The sequence below is a fragment of the Schistocerca cancellata genome, chromosome 3 (assembly GCF_023864275.1).
Source record: "Schistocerca cancellata isolate TAMUIC-IGC-003103 chromosome 3, iqSchCanc2.1, whole genome shotgun sequence".
NCBI lineage: Eukaryota > Metazoa > Arthropoda > Insecta > Orthoptera > Acrididae > Schistocerca > Schistocerca cancellata.
The window spans coordinates 903,997,087-904,018,679 of record NC_064628.1 but is presented as its reverse complement, the minus strand read 5'-3'; the positions used below and the strand labels follow the sequence as shown (position 1 = coordinate 904,018,679).

General features: G+C 41.5%; 1 non-coding gene across 1 annotated transcript; it reads left to right on the top strand.

Annotated features, from left to right (window-relative positions):
• The first annotated feature begins 18,448 nt into the window (after positions 1-18,448).
• Positions 18,449-18,532, top strand: Trnal-cag (transfer RNA leucine (anticodon CAG)). The gene has a single exon. It is a non-coding gene; the product is annotated as a tRNA-Leu (tRNA).
• Positions 18,533-21,593: the final 3,061 nt, after the last annotated feature.

Here is a 21,593-nt window from a genome sequence, read left to right as displayed (position 1 = left end):
CATTGTTCGCAGGCTTGATCCCCCCCACCCTCTGGTTTCCTCCTTCCTTTCCACCCCCCGTCCGTTGCCGCGCCTCTATCGCTGTATCCCTCCCTGTCTCCACCTCCACACCCTCCATCTCCTTCATCAGGGCAATTTCCAACGCCTCCCCCTCCCAGAAGACGAACTTCGTGACATCTACCCTTCCTTCCAAGTATAACCTGGCCTTGTTCCTCCCCCCCTCCCCAGGGCCCCCTTTTCCTCTTTCCTCCTTCTCCCAGAGCGGATTTTCCTCCGTCCCCCCTCCCCTGAGACCCTGCACCCCATACTTGCCTCTCTCCTTCGCACATCCCTCCCTACCTGGCCCTCTTCCGCGCGTCCCCCGCTCACCTCCCCCATCTCTTCCCCTCCCTCCCTTCTTCAGGTCTCCCTCATCTCTTAGCGCCTGGCAGATCTTCTGTATTGATCATCATCAGTGTGCCACATCAGTGTTGTTTTTAGTGCTGTTTCTCGTGTGCATCAAGAGGTGTGATTTTAATTGTGTCCTGCCTTGAGGTTCGCAGTCAGTGTTACGTTGTGTGCTATGCCATCCGTCGCTACCTTTATGCTCCAGTCATACTGTGCCTTGTGTTCTTTTAACCGTCGCAGTGTGTGGCTTTTTGTGTGTGCTACTTTTAAACAGTTTTTTATCTCCATTTTACAGTCACCCCGTTTTTTGTCTATTGCTTTCCATGCTGTTCCCCCTTTTTTATATCTATGTTCACCTTATTCTCTCCTTTGCTGTTTTTAAATGTCTTCTATTGTTTTGTTCTATGTCTTTCGGCTGAAGAGCAGCGCCTATGCTGCTGCCAGCCCGCCCCGATGGGGAATTGAAATACAATAAAGGGAAAAAAAGCGAATTTTTCAAAAGTTAATGAAATCGTTATTTCGCCACAAATAGCACGAAACACCGTTGAAAAGCTATTAAATTTAATAACTGTATAACAGTGCACAAACAGCTTTGTCAGAACTTACCTTTATAGCCGCAACCGCACGCCGCGAAATGTAAACACCCTACTGAGGCGTGAGGCTTGGACGAACGACGTAAGCACACTCACGAATAACAGACCACTCGAGTCAATAACATAGGAACAAAGACTGGGATTACTGAAAATCCACTAATAACTTACTTTTACAGCAAATATTAACACAAACTTTAAGTAACTGAAGCCTTAAACGTTATAAAATATTGACGAACAATTTCAACAGCAGTCCAGCACACGAGACGTAATAGCTTTAATTATTATCCTGCAAATGATATAAATACTGATGTAGTGTTGTTCTGTACACACACACACTATAATGTTCAGAGGAACAGCAGACACATCCATGACCACAAAGCAATACAAAAGACGATTGCATCCTGCACTCTCAGAACTACGAGTACATAACTTTTAAGTGGATCTGCACGGCAACAACATGAAATCAAAAACATGCTCAGTGTCAGTGAAGTGCAGTGTACCAAAATCGCACAGTGGTGTGTGGAGTGAAGCAGGAAACAATAAATGCGTGAGTGATAATAGTAACTTAAGACGGATTAATAGTAGTGATTTAAGACATGAGGTTTGTTTACGATCTTGGCAAAAAGATTTGTAAGAAAAACCATATTGTTTCGGTGACAACTGCAGATACTTAAAAATAGAGCTAAACGCATGGCTGAAGGAGTGGGGGGGGAGGGGGGGGGCGAACAACATGGTAGCAGATGTTAAACTAGGACGACGAGAGACTTTTGAAGAGGTGGCCAAGTTTTGCTATGTCTGAAGTGTATATAACTGTGTCTCGCTTAACGGCCCAGTGTAGTCTTTCAATTGGACGCCACTTTCGCGATTAGTGTCTCCCTAACTCACACCAGCATTCCTACCAGGGAAAGGGGACATACAGTTTAATGTGGAGTCCGAACCACGTGTCATTCCTGACGATTCCTCACGCTGAGGTGAAGCTCATGTTTTACTTAAGATATGTAAAGACGGGTGATGCAAAAGGATGTAGTAGTAAGATTTACGCGAGCAGAGTGGGTTTCTATAAAAAGAAAAAGCTAGTAACATCTAAAAACACAACCATTGAGACAAGAGAAAAAATGAAAAGCTATGTTTGTAACACATCTGTGTAAGGAGGCGGAAACGGAAGTATTAAGCAATAGAAACTACCAGATATCTTTGAAATGTGAGTTTATAGAACACTGAGTGGTCGATGAAGTATGAAGACGTCTTGCAAATAGTGAATGGGGAAAAAAATCCTTTGTCTGGTCATCAGTCTTCTGGCCGCCCTGTTGTGAAATACCACAATTCCCGGCCGGCCGGAGTGGCCGAGCGGTTAAAGGCGCTACAGTCTGGAACCGCACGACCGCTACGGTTGCAGGTTCGAATCCTGCCTCGGGCATGGATGTGTGTGATGTCCTTAGGTTAGTTATGTTTAAGTAGTTCTAAGTTCTAGGGGACTTATGACCACAGCAGTTGAGTCCCATAGTGCTCAGAGCCATTTGAACCATTTTTGAACCACAATTCCCTCAGTGGAGAGGCAGTGAGAATTTGGATCTAGGAGGAAGGCATGCCAGGACAATCCATGCAGTTGTGTGAAATGCTGTGCCGAGGTGGCTCCGTGGCTGACACACCTGCCTACTAAGCAGGAGACCCAGATTCGATTCCCGGTCCTGGTACAAATTTTCACCCGCCGCTTAAGTCTACGTACATAAAATCATATCTGTGTGAGACTAGTAGAGTCTCTGAAATTCTGTGATTTCATTTGCGATATAATAGCAGTTTCTAGAGCCCCATGAAACTGTATTGGTGGTAGTTCATTTATAGGATTATGACGTACAATCGTAAGTTCCCGATATTGTACCGGTACAGTTTGAGAAACTTGTTCGTATTAGATTATCTATTTTATGGCCTTTATTGGACCACTCTAGTCAAAAATACAAAGTTGTAAACAAGTTGTTACGCAGGGATATAATTTGGCTCAACAATACCTTAATATGATATTTAAGTAATATAATTATTAGAGCCTATTCTTACATGAAAGGTGTTTTGCTCTTCTGTCTGCCCAATATTTCTTCATTCTTTCAGATATTTTCTTTCTTTCTTCATGTGAGACCACTCTTCCTGTACTCCTTTTACTGATTTTCATTTGTAGTCTGGTTTGCGGGTCTTGCAGTATTCTGGTTTTCTCTGTCTTGTTTTTTAGGTCATCTACTGTAATTTGGAGTTCTTTTATATCTTCCTTAATTTCTGTGATCCATTTAATGTCGCTCTTGCTATTTCACAATTTTGCCGACCACGCTATGAACATGGTAATACAGAAAACACGCGCTTTCCTAGCTGCGCATTCTTCTTTCGCTTTCTTCAGTTTCCTTGCAATGTGTTAGATGCTCATAAAGACGCAAGGCACAGTAATCACTGTTTGCCCGTTAAGAGAGTCAAATGTTCAGCTGTTTTTTTTTCCTGCCTCATTTATCATTTATTACACCAGGTCAACCAGTCTCGTGTAATTTATTTATATGTTAAATTAGAATGAAGTCATACAATGCTCATGTTAAAAGGCAAATACCACGGCAGGCACCTTATATAATTCACTGAGCTCTTGGTGTCAATTCAACTTTCTACAGTATCTGGCGACCCAATTTTTTTATTTATGTTTATCATTATTTGAATAATTTCTGAGTGAATGTTTAATGAATTTGATAAAATTTCAATAATTATTGCATATGCAGTTTAATACAGTTTTACTGAATAAACCACTTATATGTTGAACAGCACTCCTTGCATTTCATTTATAGAATCTAATTAAAATTCACACCTCTTTCTCCTTCCCACACGAGGTATCTTGCAGCATTATTGTCAACGTCTATGTAAATAATAATGTAACACCTTGTAAATAATATCTGTATATTTCTAAAAATTTAGCGTGTTCACGTTCGAAATTCTTTGACTTGTTTTGAATTGTGTTCGAAAGTGTGCTGCGTCAAAATGTTTCTGCAAATGTGCTGCTTAATAATAAGTATGTATTTGTTCATAAACATTCTCCAGAGCTATACACCTACTACTAGATACAGTAAATTACTTTTTGAATTATCGTAGTTTTATAAACTTATATTTCATAATGTGGTATTTTGTAATATAACAATGTGATCTTGCCATGCCCAGAATTGAACGAAATGTAAAGTTGATGTAGATTGTCAGACCACCTGAAGATGAGCCCCCAGAGGTCGAAAATGCATCGCACATTTTAATAAAATCACGATTTGTGGCTGAAGGTGGTTGTTCTTTAGTATTACGTGAGTATACGGGGGTGGACGTTGACGATGCTTATATTATATAACAATCCAAGAGAGTCCTGTCACACTGGCGCCACTGTAATTTTTCCTCCTATCTATGTAATTATGTAGTTATGTAGTTCTCAATTCGTTCGAGCAATCAATCATTCATAATAGGAAACACAATCATAACTCAGTCACTCAAAATGATTCAGAAATTTTACTTGTTAGAATGAAATCAGGCGATGATTCTTCTTCTCTGCAGGCTCGTGCTTTGCGGCAGTCTGCTAATCTGTACAAATAAAATGGCTCGTATTTTTGGGAGCGTTGTATAATCAGTCGGGAAACCTCAGATCAAGCGGATATTTGGCTTTGATGAAGTTTAAACTTCCGAAGAAGTAATGGAGCTCTTGGATTATTAAATGCAGGTTCGTATCCAGTCTTTCGGAAGTTCCCTTCTGATTAACAATTACGCAATACATTGATGAATATCATTAATTCTCAAACGTCAAATACACACCTTTTGTATGAAGGAACAATATATATATATATATATATATATATATATATATATATATATATATATATATATATATATATATATATATACTTCCCTTTTAATCGTACAATTTCGTATCAGTTATCTTTTGTCATAAATCTCAAAATTCAGATTACAATTCTTCAAACAATGCTCAGGCTAATCGGCACGAAGACAATCTCGGAAGCTTTTTTCTAACAACCACCAGAGAGAGTACTACAAAGAATAATTATGCGATCATGGCATAGCTATTGTATGAACTACTTTGTGCATGGATTCTGCGAGTATGAAGATAGAAAATTAGTAAAGGTCATTCAAGGGTAGAATTGTATCAGAATAATTCATCGAATATAAAGAGATATTACATGCTACATGCAACACTTGTGAATGGCAGCTGGCAAGCTCGAGGACTGGGGAAGTGCATCTAACCAACTTTAGAGTTGCTGTCCGACATAACAAGTAAATTTAGTAGGCAGATACTCGTGTTTTTCTTTTCTAGGTATGCCGAGCACGCAATGGAAATGCGTAGGTGAAGAAACCAGAATGCCCCGACACGTACCCTCACGGTCTGTTAGTTCCACGAAATCTCGCGGCAATTTGCTTCCAGTCAACAATATGGCGGGAATAAATTCTCCCTTGCTAATCAGAGCGGCGGCAGCCATATTAACGCAGCCGCATTTAGTTCGCGGCGCGCGCCGCGCACAATTCAGCCCTGCCTGCCGTCCTTTCATACGGGTGATTCATTAGCACATCTTAAAAGCTGAACCAGCCGCACGAGGTGCCGCAACGCTGCAATACGACGACGCTAGAGCGCATGCACGCCGCCCTCAAAGCGTACCGCGCCGTCAGCGTCTGCGACGAGATTCCTGCGCTGTCGCGGACAATATTGCATTATTCCCGTCACAGGTGCTACGTCATGTCGCAGTCAGCATTCAGTTGACCGCGGTGTTGTGCGACCTCGCAGGAAAAGCGCAGGCCTTTCCCACTTTCATTTACAAGAAGAAGGGTCGTCACTAGGACTGTTGATACTTTTAAAAACATCGAGAAACCGATATATAGATATTTAAAAATGTCATTATCGGCCTGCAACATTTCGGAACTAATTATCAGTATATACAGGGTTCCAGAATGAGATTTTCACTCTGCAGCACTCCTGAAAGAAAGGATATTGCGGAGACATGGCTTAGCCACAGCCTGGGGGATGTTTCCAGAATGAGATTTTCACTCTGCAGCGGAGTGTGCGCTGATATGAAACTTCCTGGCAGATTAAAACTGTGTGCCTGACCGAGACTCGAACTCGGGACCTTTGCCTTTCGCGGGCAAGTGCTCTACCAACTGAGCTACCGAAGGCAAAGGTCACGAGTTCGAGTCTCGGTCGGGCACACAGTTTTAATCTGCCAGGAAGTTTCATATCAGCGCACACTCCGCTGCAGAGTGAAAATCTCATTCTGGAAACATCCCCCAGGCTGTGGCTAAGTCATGTCTCCGCAATATCCTTTCTTTCAGGAGTGCTAGTTCTGCAAGGTTCGCAGGAGAGCTTCTGTAAAGTTTGGAAGGTAGGAGACGAGGTACTGGCAGAAGTAAAGCTGCGAGTACCGGACGTGAGTCGTGCTTCGGTAGCTCAGTTGGTAGAGCACTTGCCCGCGAAAGGCAAAGGTCCCGAGTTCGAGTCTTGGTCGGGCACACAGTTTTAATCTGCCAGGAAGTTTCATATACAGGGTTATTACAAATGATTGAAGCGATTTCACAGCTCTACAATAACTTTATTATTTGAGATATTTTCACAATGCTTTGCACACACATACAAAAACTCAAAAAGTTTTTTTAGGCATTCACAAATGTTCGATATGTGCCCCTTTAGTGATTCGGCAGACATCAAGCCGATAATCAAGTTCCTCCCACACTCGGCGCAGAATGTCCGCATCAATGAGTTCGAAAGCATCGTTGATGCGAGCTCGCAGTTCTGGCACGTTTCTTGGTAGAGGAGGTTTATACACTGAATCTTTCACATAACCCCACAGAAAGAAATCGCATGGGGTTAAGTCGGGAGAGCGTGGAGGCCATGACATGAATTGCTGATCATGATCTCCACCACGACCGATCCATCGGTTTTCCAATCTCCTGTTTAAGAAATGCCGACCTGGCATTCTGCTTTAGCCTTTTCCGTAAGATTTTCCAAACCGTCGGCTGTGGTACGTTTAGCTCCCTGCTTGCTTTATTCGTCGACTTCCGCGGGCTACACGTGAAACTTGCCCGCACGCGTTCAACCGTTTCTTCGCTCACTCCAGGCCGACCCGTTGATTTCCCCTTACAGAGGCATCCAGAAGCTTTAAACTGCGCATACCATCGCCGAATGGAGTTAGCAGTTGGTGGATCTTTGTTGAACTTGGTCCTGAAGTGTCGTTGCACTGTTATGACTGACTGATGTGAGTGCATTTCAAGCACGACATACGCTTTCTCGGCTCCTGTCGCCATTTTGTCTCACTGCACTCTCGAGCGCTCTGGCGGCAGAAACCTGAAGTGCGGCTTCAGCCGAACAAAACTTTATGAGTTTTTCTACGTATCTGTAGTGTGTCGTGACCATATGTCAATGAATGGAGCTACAGCGAATTTATGAAATCGCTTCAATCATTTGTAATAGCCCTGTATAAGGATATATCGACAAAAAATACCGACGTACCCGCCTATAAAAATATCGGCTTCACATTGAAAGTATACTGCCGGTTTTGGATCTGCTTATTTAAGTACTCATTTATTATTAGATATTCTGTACATCAAAAAACTAGCTGCCTGATTATCCTCCTTAGAGGAAGAAGTCAAAGGAAAAATATGCACGTTCACGCTTAGTAGTAACAACTTTGCTAACAATGGTAACTGCATGCAAGTGGCACAATCAAAGGTGTCGGATGGGTTTGTCGCTCGGTTTCGTCACATATCGAATGTTTTCTGGAACACTTCATCCCGACTTCCCTATTTTTTCGGTACTGCAAACGCTAGCGACCTAGCAGTTCTAGTGCCAAAATTGCGTGGTGAAGTTTACCGTTGCAATGTCTGTTGGTAGCACCGAGTGGCGATCACATAAGCATATCCGCTCACACGTCTCCGCCCAGCGCGAAATCCAATCTTATCGTTTAGATTATGGTCATCTTTCTCAGTAGCTGTTTTTGAAGAATGCCGATGTGATGAAATAACCCACTGGCTGCAACTGATGTGCTATTTCTTCACATCGGAAATCTTCTTATTTCATTCTCGCCGCCATCTCCCAGTGCAATCTGATTTCTTTGCGAGACCTGCTCTAGCTTCACACAGTCAAAGGGCAAGAGTGGACGTAATGGGAGCTCAAAAAGTAGTAAGATTCCTTCATACAGTGAAATTAAAATTATGTTCTACTACAATTTACCGAAAACTGAAAAAAATACAATACAACATAAAAATATTGGCACCGATATTGCCATTTCGATGTCGATATATCGGGAAAGAAAGTATCGTCGATGGTGAGTCAAATGATACCTTAAATTTGTAATAACAAATCGAAATTTCGCGCCATTATCCTGTAAGTTGGTAAGCATGCTACAAACAGTGTGCAGAATGGCCTCTAGGTGGCAGCATAGTACAGATGCACACAGTATAAAGATGGCCGCCCCACTTGCGACTTGCACCAGGGAAGAACAGCATTCTGTTATCCGGTTCTTGCGCTGTGAAGGTGTGAAACCTATTGAAATTCATCGACGAATGAAGGTTCAGGACGGTGATGGATGTTTGTCGCAGCAGCAAGTCTACGAATGGAGTAGGAAGTTCGTAAATGGTGTGACTTCAGTGGAAGATGCTCCTCGTCCGGGTCAGGCACAATGAGTTGTGACTCCATAGAACATTGCAGCAGTTGAAGCCATAGTGAAGGAAAACCGCCGAATGACACTGAATGACACTGCAGCATGTTTACAGATTAGTCATGGGTCAGCACACCACAATGTGCATGATGTACTCCAGTTTCACAAAGTGTCTGCAAGATGGGTGACACGGCAGCTGACTCTTGAAATGAGAGGACGACGTGTTGATGCTTGTGAAGAACCTCTTCGGCGCTTTGAACGAGAAGGTGATGGTTTCCTTGCAATAATCGTTACTGGGGACGAGACCTGGGTTCACTTCCACCAACCGGAAATGAAGAGAGTGAGCAAGGAATGGCGCCATTCCTCATCACCAAAACTAAAGAAGTTTCGAACAGAACCATGAGCAGGGAAGGTTATGCTGACTCTCTTTTGGGACGAAAAAGGCGTCATTTTGGAGCATTACATACCTAGAGGAACCACTGTCACCAGTGCATCATACACAGATCTCCAAAAAAATCACCTGCGGCCTGCAATCAAATCAAAGCGACGTGGATTGCTGTCAGCAGGTGTCCTTTTCCAACATGACAATGCAAGACCCCCCACTGCCCGTACAACAGTTGTAACAATCACAGTCCTGCATTTTGAGTGTCTTCCTCATCCACCATATTCACCAGACCTCGCCCCAAGTGATTTCCATATGTTTGGACCACTCAAAGACGCAAAGGGAGGAAAGAAGTTCCGTTCTGATGAAGAAGTACGCCACGCGGTGCATGAGTGCTTGCGCGGACTACGAAAAGAATTTTTTTCTAAAGGAATTCATGCACTTTGTAAGCGCTGGAGGACTTGCATGGAGCGTGGGGGAAATTATGTTGAAAAGTGATACAGCTTTGTGCCACTTCTGCACAATAAATAATATTTAAAAAAATAGTTAAGGTTTTCATTTGACTCACTCTCGTCCCTAGTCGTCAATCAGTTGCACTAAATTATAGGCCTACTAGCTGACAGACCCGCGTATTCATTTTGTCAACTTTCCATTAGAAAGGAAAACAATAAATGAACGATATTTATAGTGCAATGTCGACAAAATTTCATTTCCATGTGTTCGTGAAAACTGTGAACTGTTTCTGTGCGCTGGGCGCAGCTGCTTCGCATATCTACCAGGCGATTGTGTAAATGTCTCTATGGCAACGACTCTTCGTGCCTCTATAGACGGATATTGTTTCCGTCTACAGCTTCGCAGCGGAAAGCCGCCAAAAGCACTGCCAGGTGTTGGGGATTTCCGTAAGTTGACTCGACTGTAGAAGTGTCTTGCAAGAGGAGGCCACGGCGCTGGGATCACAGATTTCCTTCAAACTTTTTACACCTTTTGTGGGCCATTAAAACAACATAATGTGCGAGTAGTAAGGTCCACTACTCTGCTAATTCCGAGAAAATTGCAAGCGAAGTTTTACGCGTCTGTTATGTGCCTTATGTAACCGTGCGTGGGGGCCAGACGTTAGTTCATGGTGATCAATTGGTTACGGTTCGACCTTTGGAAGATGAATGTCTAAGAGTCGACGGTTCTACTCTTGTTGCAACTTAATTCTTAATCCGTATTATCGGAAAAAAGGTATTTTTTTCAAAACATCAGCTATGTGAGTTTTCCCTTAGAAACTGTAAACATCCTCTGTAAATGTGGAAAAATTCCATTCGTTCGATGTAATACATGGCGTTTCAGTTTAATGTTTTCAATATGTGTATGGCAAATATCATCCTGCAATGTGCCACATCGAGAACACATCCGACGAGTAGTTGTACATTTCTCTGACCTAGCACATTGTGGCTCCCCATTTTACTGAATAACGTCATTCGCATCAATATTAATCGATATTTGACTTGGGCTTTCCAAGTCTGTCCCTAGTCCTTGTGAATTTAAGTAAAAATAGTAAATAGTCAAATAACATATGAAATTCACTGCAACTTCGTGACAATGCCAGTGTTTTTTTTTTATTTGTTACATTACGACTCAAATGTCATATATTAAACAATGTGACCAGTAATGAAAAAAATATAGATTGAAAAGTAAGTGTTCGTAAAATTCGAACCGCCGTTCCCTCCACGACCCTCTTGGAAAGTTGACTACAGTTACTTCTAACGACCAGCCCCTTCGCTGTGAGATACATCAGTTACAGAATAGACGTGTAAAACTTCTCTTGCTATTTTCTCAGAATTGCCAGAGTAGTACACCTTACTACTTGCACATTGTGTTATTTCAGTGGCCTGCTGAAGGTGTATTAAGTCTGAAGTACATCCGTGATCACAGCGTCGTGGCGTCCCCTTGTTAGTGATAAAGAATAAATGTAGTAAGACTTCATACATGATGCGGCAATTTTTACACGCACCTCAGTGTTTGTGATGTCATACTTCCTGGTCTATGTGTCATATACGGATAAAATTTTGTAGTTACATTCAGCGGGTTATGTGGATACTGCCTGCAAAATTTGTTGCGAATATGGGAAAGAAGTAATAAATTTAAACGCCATACACAATGCGGATGTTTGGTTGAAATCGGTCTGTTGGTATAGGAGGTGTGGAACGTGCATAAATACACTCATACACACACACACAGACACACACACACACACACACACACACACATATATACATATATATATATATATATATATATATATATATATATATATATATATATATATATATATATATATATAGAGCACGAATAAGCCCCCACCTGCAGTTCTTTGAAGAATCGAACCCCCTCAGACAACCGATTGCATTTCAAATGTGTTAATGTTTTAAACATTTGACGTTATACATGTTCATTGTGTCGTGTCTCCTGAACTACCGATCGTACAATGATATAATTTTGCAGATACATTCAGCTGTATACGTGGATTCGGTCTACAAAACGTGTTGCGAAAAGATTTCGGCGCAAGGAAATAATAAATTAAAACGTCATGCCTCGTTCCGAAGTTTTACTCCGTGAACAGGGAAAATGTAGTAAGCAATAAATGCATAATTTTTTTTAGGATGTTGTGGTTTCAGTGACAAAAAGTTTCAAGAAGTTTTGAAATTCTGTATAAAAGTTCTCGGATATCTCTAAGTGCTTTCATTCTCAAATACTGGACGAACACAGAGTGTTTAATTTGCACACTGTGAATGTCAAGACGTACAAGATGGTCAGAAAAGCTTGTTGCAGGGTAGACTGCGCTGAGAAATAATTATAGGAAAAAATTCGCTATGTTGCACCGTTTTCGAGTTAATTAGCATTGAAGTTAGCCAATGAGGCCATGCAACGTGCAAATTCAAGTAGCCTGCCAGATACAATTCGTGTCTGTTGTTCTCATAGCGTAGATTGTAACGCACGAGACTGCTCGGTGTTTGGCTCTGATTCGATCCTTACTACCGACCCATGTCCATATTTCTGTCGCTCTCTCCTTCGGTTTTAGTAAATCAGACGAAGAACACGTTTGTCGACAGCGTCTCTGGCAGTCCACTTGAATTTGCGCATGCAGTGACCTGGGTGGCTAACTTCAATGCAAATTAATTTTGAAACGACGGGACATATCCAATTCTTTTTTCGGGACAACCTAACTTGCAACTCTCTTACAATCTTTTAAGACTCTTTCTGACCACCCTGAATGCACATTTTGTAACTTTAATACTACATTTATTAAGTTAAAGCTTTAATGTAAGGTTACTCCTATGAAAACCTGAACAACAAGTGACCATCTGGTTTCTAGCGAACCATTTATCTCTCACGTAATAAGCGCTCTTAATTTTACATCACGGTCACAGGCCTTCTGCTCATCTTCAGTAATACCTTAACAATGAGCAGATTATGAGAGACTTTTACATTTTTAAACTCGGTCAATAATTATATGAAATACTGAAAGTTAAATTTTCATTGCCGCTAGAAATCATTAGACAACCTGCACCTGGGAATTGGTGTAGCCCTTTAGTAGTATAGAAGTGCCATTTCAAGGCAATGGTGACGTAAAAGCTTATCAAAAACGCGTCATGTAGTGGGCAGAGAGGCACCGAGTTGTGAACTCGTTTATAGTATACATTCTGCAAATTTCTTTCTATTTACCTTCACACATTCTAAAAGATTCTTCGCCTTTCTTTTAATTTAGTAGGAACAAGCGGATTACTCTCTTTCTCGTGAAAGAGTTAGATTTTGTGTGTAAGCAAGGCAACTGCAGGATAGCTTTCATATGCACTGATTTGATCGCAATTCAGTATTAATTTGTTTGTATATCCAAATAACTTTTTAGAGTGTGGGACATGTTATTTTTACATAAATATACAAATATTGTGTATTGTTGTGCACACACACACACACACTTTTGCATTTCCTAGTTTGAAGTCTTGTGTTTCACATGTACTAAAAATTCAACTACTGATCGGTAGGAGTGATCTAATAAGAGTGAAATCACGGTTTTACTAAAAAGTGACAATGCTCAATTAATTTTTATGTTATGTCCAAGAATACTGTAAATATGCATTGCATAATTTGTAATGGAAGATTTTAAGCTGATGTCTTTGCTGAATGCACATAGAACTTTCTTTTTGCCTTGTATAATGTTCTGCGATAACGAAGTTTCCGTTTGTATGTAAAACAGACAGAACAACATGGTTAGCATATCGTCAAGGGAGGAATTGTGCGTTTTAACAGAACCAACACAGAAGTTTTTACAATCATCGAATTTCATAAGCAAACTGTGTGATTTGCGAGATAGATTCAGTCGAAAATCACTAGGTGTACGTTCTGCTTCGTGTGATGTACCATTTCGCTCCCAAGATTGCGCCAGCCACGGTGGAAATAACGTCTGTTGTGCTTCACTATGAATACCAAGTCCCTCGTGAGGGCAGTTTTACACCAGACGAGAATTTTTTGTGTTCGCTGTGTAAAGCCATACTATTATATCAGCTACGCTGAAAGTACCTTACTACCAATGGCTTATTCAAATAATAAGCTGTACTGCAGAAACAGCACTGCATTTAAGACTAGTCTATATGTGGTGCTGCAAGGTGCAGCGTTACTATTAATTAATTCTAAATGCAACAGATTTTAACTATCGTTAATATCCAGAGAGTATGAGTAAACTTGTATCGCAACAATTACAGTAGTCGGATAAAACTGCATTGCGAGATACACCCAAGCAGAATCACCTACCAGAGAAGTTACCACACACATCTTCAACTTTTATAGTGCTGCCGTCCTCAATCCGGTATAATATTATGGTATGTCCATAATTTTTATTTTGGGGAGTCTAACCACTACTGAATGAACACAACCTTCGTGCCATACATCTACGAAAATGAAAATACACTCATAAACTAGTTAAGAATAATGGGTATGACACATGTAGCACACAGACTCAATCAAAAACTCAAAACACAAATGCAAAACAAATACAACACATCCAACATATCCAGAATGCAGGAAAATTCACAACCCCAAAACCCACAAACACACAACACATATACACAATGACAACACAACACAGAAAAGAAGTAGATGGTAAACTGTGACTGACACAAACGAATTAACACACAGAGTGGGAAATATAGCAGAGAAAGTGGTCTTCCAAATAGCATATAAAACTGCGCAACCCTGACTCCGAAACTTAACCACCCACAATAAAGTGGGACAAATTCCAAGGGTCAGAAATATACAGATTTGAATGTCACAGTTCTGATGTAGTACACATAGACATGACATGCAGAAATTTTGAAACATATTAGGTTTTGCAAGTATGAAACAAATCATCCCATATTTCCAGACCATTTAAAACACCACAACCACTATAGTACGAACATGGAACAAGATACGAAAATAATTAAAATAAACAACCATCGCAAATAACTTATATAAATGCAGGAAACCTTCCACATCCAGAAAACCATTGCTGAGAACAAACTTGCAATGATATTATCTTCAATGTTGACTTACAACAACTATTATTACTATCCTTATTGTTATTATGCCTTACATAACCGTTAGTTTTTGCTTGTATGAAACCTACTTTATACAACACACCGTAGTACTTGGTAGTGTCATGTTCTTTGCCGTTTACTAGACTTGGTGAAAGACCTACTCCATTACGCAAAATATGGCTGTATCGCTTATATTTGACGCTACAACTTAATCATAATCATAATTATTCCAGTAGACCTCCTTCACGTCACCGATTTTCGTGGACTATCTACACTGACGTTCTGTTCTGTGTACGTTTTCCTACGGCTGGAATGTAGATGCTTGTTGTATACTTTGGATGAAAAGACTGATATAAAATATTCACCAGCCTTTTCTTCAGACAACTATCACTAATAAAATACATACGACCAGTTTCAATGTTATTCTGAATTTCATCAAGCAGGACTAACAATCGTTCGCCAGTTTATGAATGTCAACTGATGGTGACAGCTGTCACTAAGGAAATTAGATTCTTATACACCATTTGAAATTAGCCAAGGAACTTAATTCTTGTAGCTTTGACGATGTATATATGCACACTATACACGTTACTGATGTCTTGAAAAACAAGATAGCTCAATCAAGAAGTTTTGCCAGTTCAGAATCAATGGAAATGCAGGAGCGTAACTTCCGGTTTTACAAAAAAGCAGAAAATCGAACTGACGTAAGCTTTACAACGGCTCTAAGGAACAAGTACGACAGTTACAGCAGGATTTTAACGCAGTACATTCCAGTACCCATTTCACTTTAGAGCACCGCAACAATTCCAGATTACCACATTTAAATCTGTACATAAAACTACAAAACAAAAATAGTAGTTTACGACGTTTTCAGAAAAGAAATAACTACTAACAGCATCGTTCACAGTTCATCAAACGATCCTCTGAAATGTAAGATGGCATCGTTACCTGCCATGTTGCACCATGCCAAGCAAGTTACTTCGCGGAACATGAATCCGAAAAAGGAAACGGAATCAGCAATATATCGCCCATACTAACGATTATTCGGTTCAAGCTATAGACACTATCAGTCAACAAATGAAAAGTAAAGAGAGCAGGAAGAATGAACACCCTCACGCCCATTAAGAAGGACACCTCACATAACGCTTCACACTAAAATCCCCTACTTCCGAATACTTTCCTATAAGCTTTGAAAATCGCTGAAGAAATACGCATATTTCCAGCTTTTTACATTCTACAGACAGTTGACCTGCAATATACACACCATGAAGCAAGAAGCTGCAGCCCTTACAGAAGCTCTGCAATTTATTAAACTCGATACACCGACTGCCAGTGCCCCAACATCGGTCAGACTGGACGCACATTCAGTTTATGGTTTAAGGGACATAAAGACATCCATAATTCCAAAATCTGCTGTATCCAACCACTTAAAAGAAAATCAGCACTCTATCTGTGATATAGAAGCTAGTCTGATGAATCGTCACCTCCGCCCTAAGGAACGCGTCCTCCGTATTTTAGAGGAATCTTGAAAAATTTGCAAGTGGTTCAAATGGCTCTGAGCACTATGGGACTTGACATCTAAGGTCATCAGTCCCCTAGAACTCAGAACTACTGAAACCTAGCTAACGTGTTCCAGACTGTAGCGCCTAGAACCGCTCGGCCACTCCAGCCGGCGCATGATGTTCGCTAAGTAAAAAGACGACAACAGAAAAATAAAGAGAGCACAGAAAATATATCACAAACAGCGCCAATAATTGCTTAAAACATGCTGTAACATAAAATAAGGTAGTATGAAAGTATCAATATAAAACTATATTTCAAAAGACGATTTGTAAAAATGTAATAATGTTTTGTACAACCATGCCATTTTCTACATGTTTTAGATTTAAAAAAACCACAGATGATGGTGATATTTGTCGCCGAAACTAGTTTGGGATAATAAAGAAATAAACGAATGACAAGGTGTTTTGCATCAAGGCGTATTCAATTTCTGATATTACTGTTTTTCTATGCAAACACGGACCAAATGGAAGAGTTCCAAGACAATATTATGGAGTAAAGTACTTTGCTAGTAAATCTAAACTAGTAATAGTTATATGCTGCCCTCCCCCTTTACACAGGACCCTGCCAAACCCCTTTTCCCTTTTATTATAATTTTGTTGCCTTTCCCACAGTGGAATCTGGCGTCCACTGCAAGCGACCACCTCGCAGCTGATTACTTGAGTTCCTCCTTTTACTGTTCCGTTTTAGTGCTTTCAACAGTTCCTCGGTTTTTCTCACGCACAGTTTCACACCCCCATACATTTCATTTCCCCTTCCGGGTTTCCAGTTTTCTAAACTGGCTAGTCAGCTCACCCTTTCTCAGTTATGTTTGTAAATGAAGTACTATCGGTAATTTCATTTTTTTACAGTTCCATGTATACTAGAAGGATTTACATCATATTTCCTCCCTTGTTTCCGTAATTTGCCCGAAACCGGTCGCGTTTGTGACAAAACAAAGCCGCAACTGCAGCGGATGTTTTCAGTCTCAACATACGACAAAACAACCATTCTAACACAACGCAGGCAGCAGTAGAATTAGAAAACACCATCATGTGGATGGGGTATGAAAGTATATACAAACGTCATTCGTGATTGCGTGATGTATCCTGGTATACTTTAATCGCATTCAGTCTCGGTTTATGTTTTATCAAAACTAGACCAAAAACTTGAAACGCGTTTCGATCCAGATTCCTGGCAAAAAGAAAACTTGTGCCCAATGATGTATCTCAGACGCTTTGCACGTAACAGTTTTCCACAAGGTTGTCTGAGCACTATGGGACTTAACATCTATGGTCATCATTCCCCTAGAACTTAGAACTACTTAAACCTAACTAATCTAAGGACATCACACAACACCCAGTCATCACGAGGCAGACAAAATCCCTGCCCCCGCCGGGAATCGAACCCGGGAACCCTGGCGCGGAAAGCGAGAACGCTAGCGCACGACCACGAGCTGCGGACTGCGCACTGCAAAAAAGGTCTCCAGCTTCTGTGTATTTTTCAGTCATATACATTATACTTTATCGTGATAAATACTTGGGAACGATACACGGACTTCCGGACAGACGTGAGCGTGGTTATTACGGTTATAATCAGAATTATAGTTCATTAGGAGAAAAACAAAAACCCGAACCATTTGGATACGCTCTTGTCTATTCTCGAAATCGTTTGAAGCAACATATTAACGCGGTTTCGTAAGGGATGCAGATATTATTTACAAAATATTTACTTCCTTCTCAGATTTTAATATGGGTCTGTACGAAGTGTAAATGCATACGACTTGAGTTTTTCGATATTTTGTCCAGGATATTCGTTGTAAACTTCGTATTGTTTCTCTGCTACAAGCCGCTTCCTTTCCACGTTTACCTCAAATGCTGACCGACAGCATCAAATTCGCTGTAAGTGCCGTAGTTACGTGGCATTTTAAAAAAAGCCAACACAATGAAAATAAGCTGTCATTTTAGTGATTTACACGGGGGGGGGTTATAAATCAGTTGTAGCCTAAAACAAGGGTTTCAATTGGTCAGATTTTTATATTCGGCTGATTTTTAAAGAAAACAAGAAAATAAGTGCCTCGAAAGAGAGATGTTTCTCTTTGTCAGACTCTCCACTGGATACCAATACCACCTATCTGTCCTTGTGAGACAAGCTGCGAGAAGCTGTAGTGCGGAAATAGGCAGGATCCCAGCTGCGCGAGCCGAGCGCAGGGCGTGGCCTTAGCAGGTCACCCTGTAAGCTGCGCAGCGGCAGGAAAAAGATCTTGCTTTGAAGATAAATTGAGCACTGGTTGAAGTACTAATGTAAATAATGGTTGACTATGTGATGGATGTCAGGATGGCCGAGCGGTCTAAGGCGCTGCGTTCAGGTCGCAGTCCACTTCTGTGGGCGTGGGTTCGAATCCCACTCCTGACAACAATTTTTCTCCTCTCACTCAGTTATTACTGGTACTCAACAATACCTTCCGCAACACGACTGACGCAAAAGTTTTGATTAGCCATTTTCCGTAAACAGTACCTCGGTGGAAGTCATATCTCTTCCTAGGCAAAGATGACTAGAAAATTATTTAGCACTTATGTGATTATTTATGATTCAGTATGTGCCCCCCATGAACAATGGACCTTGCCGTTGGTGGGGAGGCTTGCGTGCCTCAGCGATACAGATAGCCGTACCGTAGGTACAACCACAACGGAGGGGTATCTGTTGAGAGGCCAGACAAACGTGTGGTTCCTGAAGAGGGGCAGCAGCCTTTTCAGTAGTTGCAAGGGCAACAGTCTGGATGATTGACTGATCTGGCCTTGCAACAATAACTAAAACGACCTTGCTGTGCTGGTACTGCGAACGGCTGAAAGCAAGGGGAAACTACAGCCGTAATTTTTCCCGAGGGCATGCAGCTTTATTGTATCATTAAATGATGATGGCGTCCTCTTGGGTAAAATATTCCGGAGGTAAAATAGTCCCCCATTCGGATCTCCGGGCGGGGACTACTCAAGAGGATGTCGTTATCAGGAGAAAGAAAACTGGCGTTCTACGGATCAGAGCGTGGAATGTCAGATCCCTTAATCGGGCAGGTAGGTTAGAAAATTTAAAAAGGGAATTGTATAGGTTAAAGTTAGATATAGTGGGAATTAGTGAAGTTCGGTGGCAGGAGGAACAAGATCTTTGTTCAGGCGAATACAGGATTATAAATACAAAGTCAAATAGGGGTGATGCAGGAGTAGGTTTAATAATGAATAAAAAAAATAGGAATGCGGGTAAGCTACTACAAACAGCATAGTGAACGCAATATTGTGGCCAAGATAGACACGAAGCTCACGCCTACTACAGTAGTACTCGTACAAGTTTATATGCCTACTAGCTCTGCAGATGATGAAGAAATTGAAGAAATGTACGATGAAATAAAAGAAATTATTCAGATAGTGAAGGGAGACGAAAATTTAATAGTCATGGGTGACTGGAATTTGAGTATAGGAACAGGGAGAGAAGGAAACGTAGTAGGTGAATATGGATTGGGGCTAAGAAATGAAAGAGGAAGCCGCCTGGTAGAATTTTGCACAGAGCACAACATAATCATAGCCCACACTTGGTTTAAGAATCATGAAAGAAGGTTGTATACATGGAAGAACCCTGGAGATACTAAAAGGTATCAGATAGATTATATAATGATAAGACAGAGATTTAGGAACCCAGTTTTAAATTGTAAGACATTTCCAGGGGCAGATGTGGACTCTGACCACAATCTATTGGTTATGACCTGTAGATTAAAACTGAAGAAACTGCAAAAAAGTGGGAATTTAAGGAGATGGGACCTGGATAAACTGAAAGAACCAGAGGTTGTACAGAGTTTCAGGGAGAGCATAAGGGAACAATTGACAGGAATGGGGGAAAGAAATACAGTAGAAGAAGAATGGGTAGCTTTCAGGGATGAATTAGTGAAGGCAGCAGAGGATCAAATAGGTAAAAAGACGAGGGCTAGTAGAAATCCTTGGGTAACAGAAGAAATATTGAATTTAATTGATGAAAGGAGAAAATACAAAAATGCAGTAAATGAAACAGGCAAAAAGGAATACAAACGTCTCAAAAAATGAGATAGACAGGAAGTGCAAAATGGCTAAGCAGGGATGGCTAGAGGACAAATGTAAGGATGTAGAGGCTTATCTCACTAGGGGTAAGATAGATACTGCCTACAGGAAAATTAAAGAGACCTTTGGAGATAAGAGAACCACTTGTATGAACATCATGAGCTCAGAAGGAAACTCAGTTCTAAGCAAAGAAGGGAAAGCAGAAAGGTGGAAGGAGTATATAGAGGGTCTATACAAGGGCGATGTACTTGAGGACAATATTATGGAAATGGAAGAGGATGTAGATGAAGATGAAATGGGAGATATGACACTGCGTGAAGAGTTTGACAGAGCACTGAAAGACCTGAGCGGGAACAAGGCCCCCGGAGTAGACAACATTCAATTGGAACTACTGACGGCCTTGGGAGAGCCAGTCCTGTCAAAACTCTACCATCTGGTGAGCAAGATGTATGAATACCCTCACACTTCAAGAAGAATATAATAATTCCAATCCCAAAGAAAGGAGGTGTTGACAGATGTGAAAATTACCGAACTAACAGTTTAATAAGCCACAGCTGCAAAATACACTCCTGGAAATTGAAATAAGAACACCGTGAATTCATTGTCCCAGGAAGGGGAAACTTTATTGACACATTCCTGGGGTCAGATACATCACATGATCACACTGACAGAACCACAGGCACATAGACACAGGCAACAGAGCACGCACAATGTCGGCACTAGTATAGTGTATATCCACCTTTCGCAGCAATGCAGGCTGCTATTCTCCCATGGAGATGATCGTAGAGATGCTGGATGTAGTCCTGTGGAACGGCTTGCCATGCCATTTCCACCTGGCGCCTCAGTTGGACCAGCGTTCGTGCTGGACGTGCAGACCGCGTGAGACGACGCTTCATCCAGTCCCAAACATGCTCAATGGGGGACAGATCCGGAGATCTTGCTGGCCAGGGTAGTTGACTTACACCTTCTAGAGCACGTTGGGTGGCACGAGATACATGCGGACGTGCATTGTCCTGTTGGAACAGCAAGTTCCCTTGCCGGTCTAGGAATGGTAGAACGATGGGTTCGATGACGGTTTGGATGTACCGTGCACTATTCAGTGTCCCCTCGACGATCACCAGTGGTGTACGGCCAGTGTAGGAGATCGCTCCCCACACCATGATGCCGGGTGTTGGCCTTGTGTGCCTCGGTCGTATGCAGTCCTGATTGTGGCGCTCACCTGCACGGCGCCAAACACGCATACGACCATCATTGGCACCAAGGCAGAAGCGACTCTCATCGCTGAAGACGACACGTCTCCATTCGTCCCTCCATTCACGCCTGTCGCGACACCACTGGAGGCGGGCTACACGATGTTGGGGCGTGAGCGGAAGACGGCCTAACGGTGTGCGGGA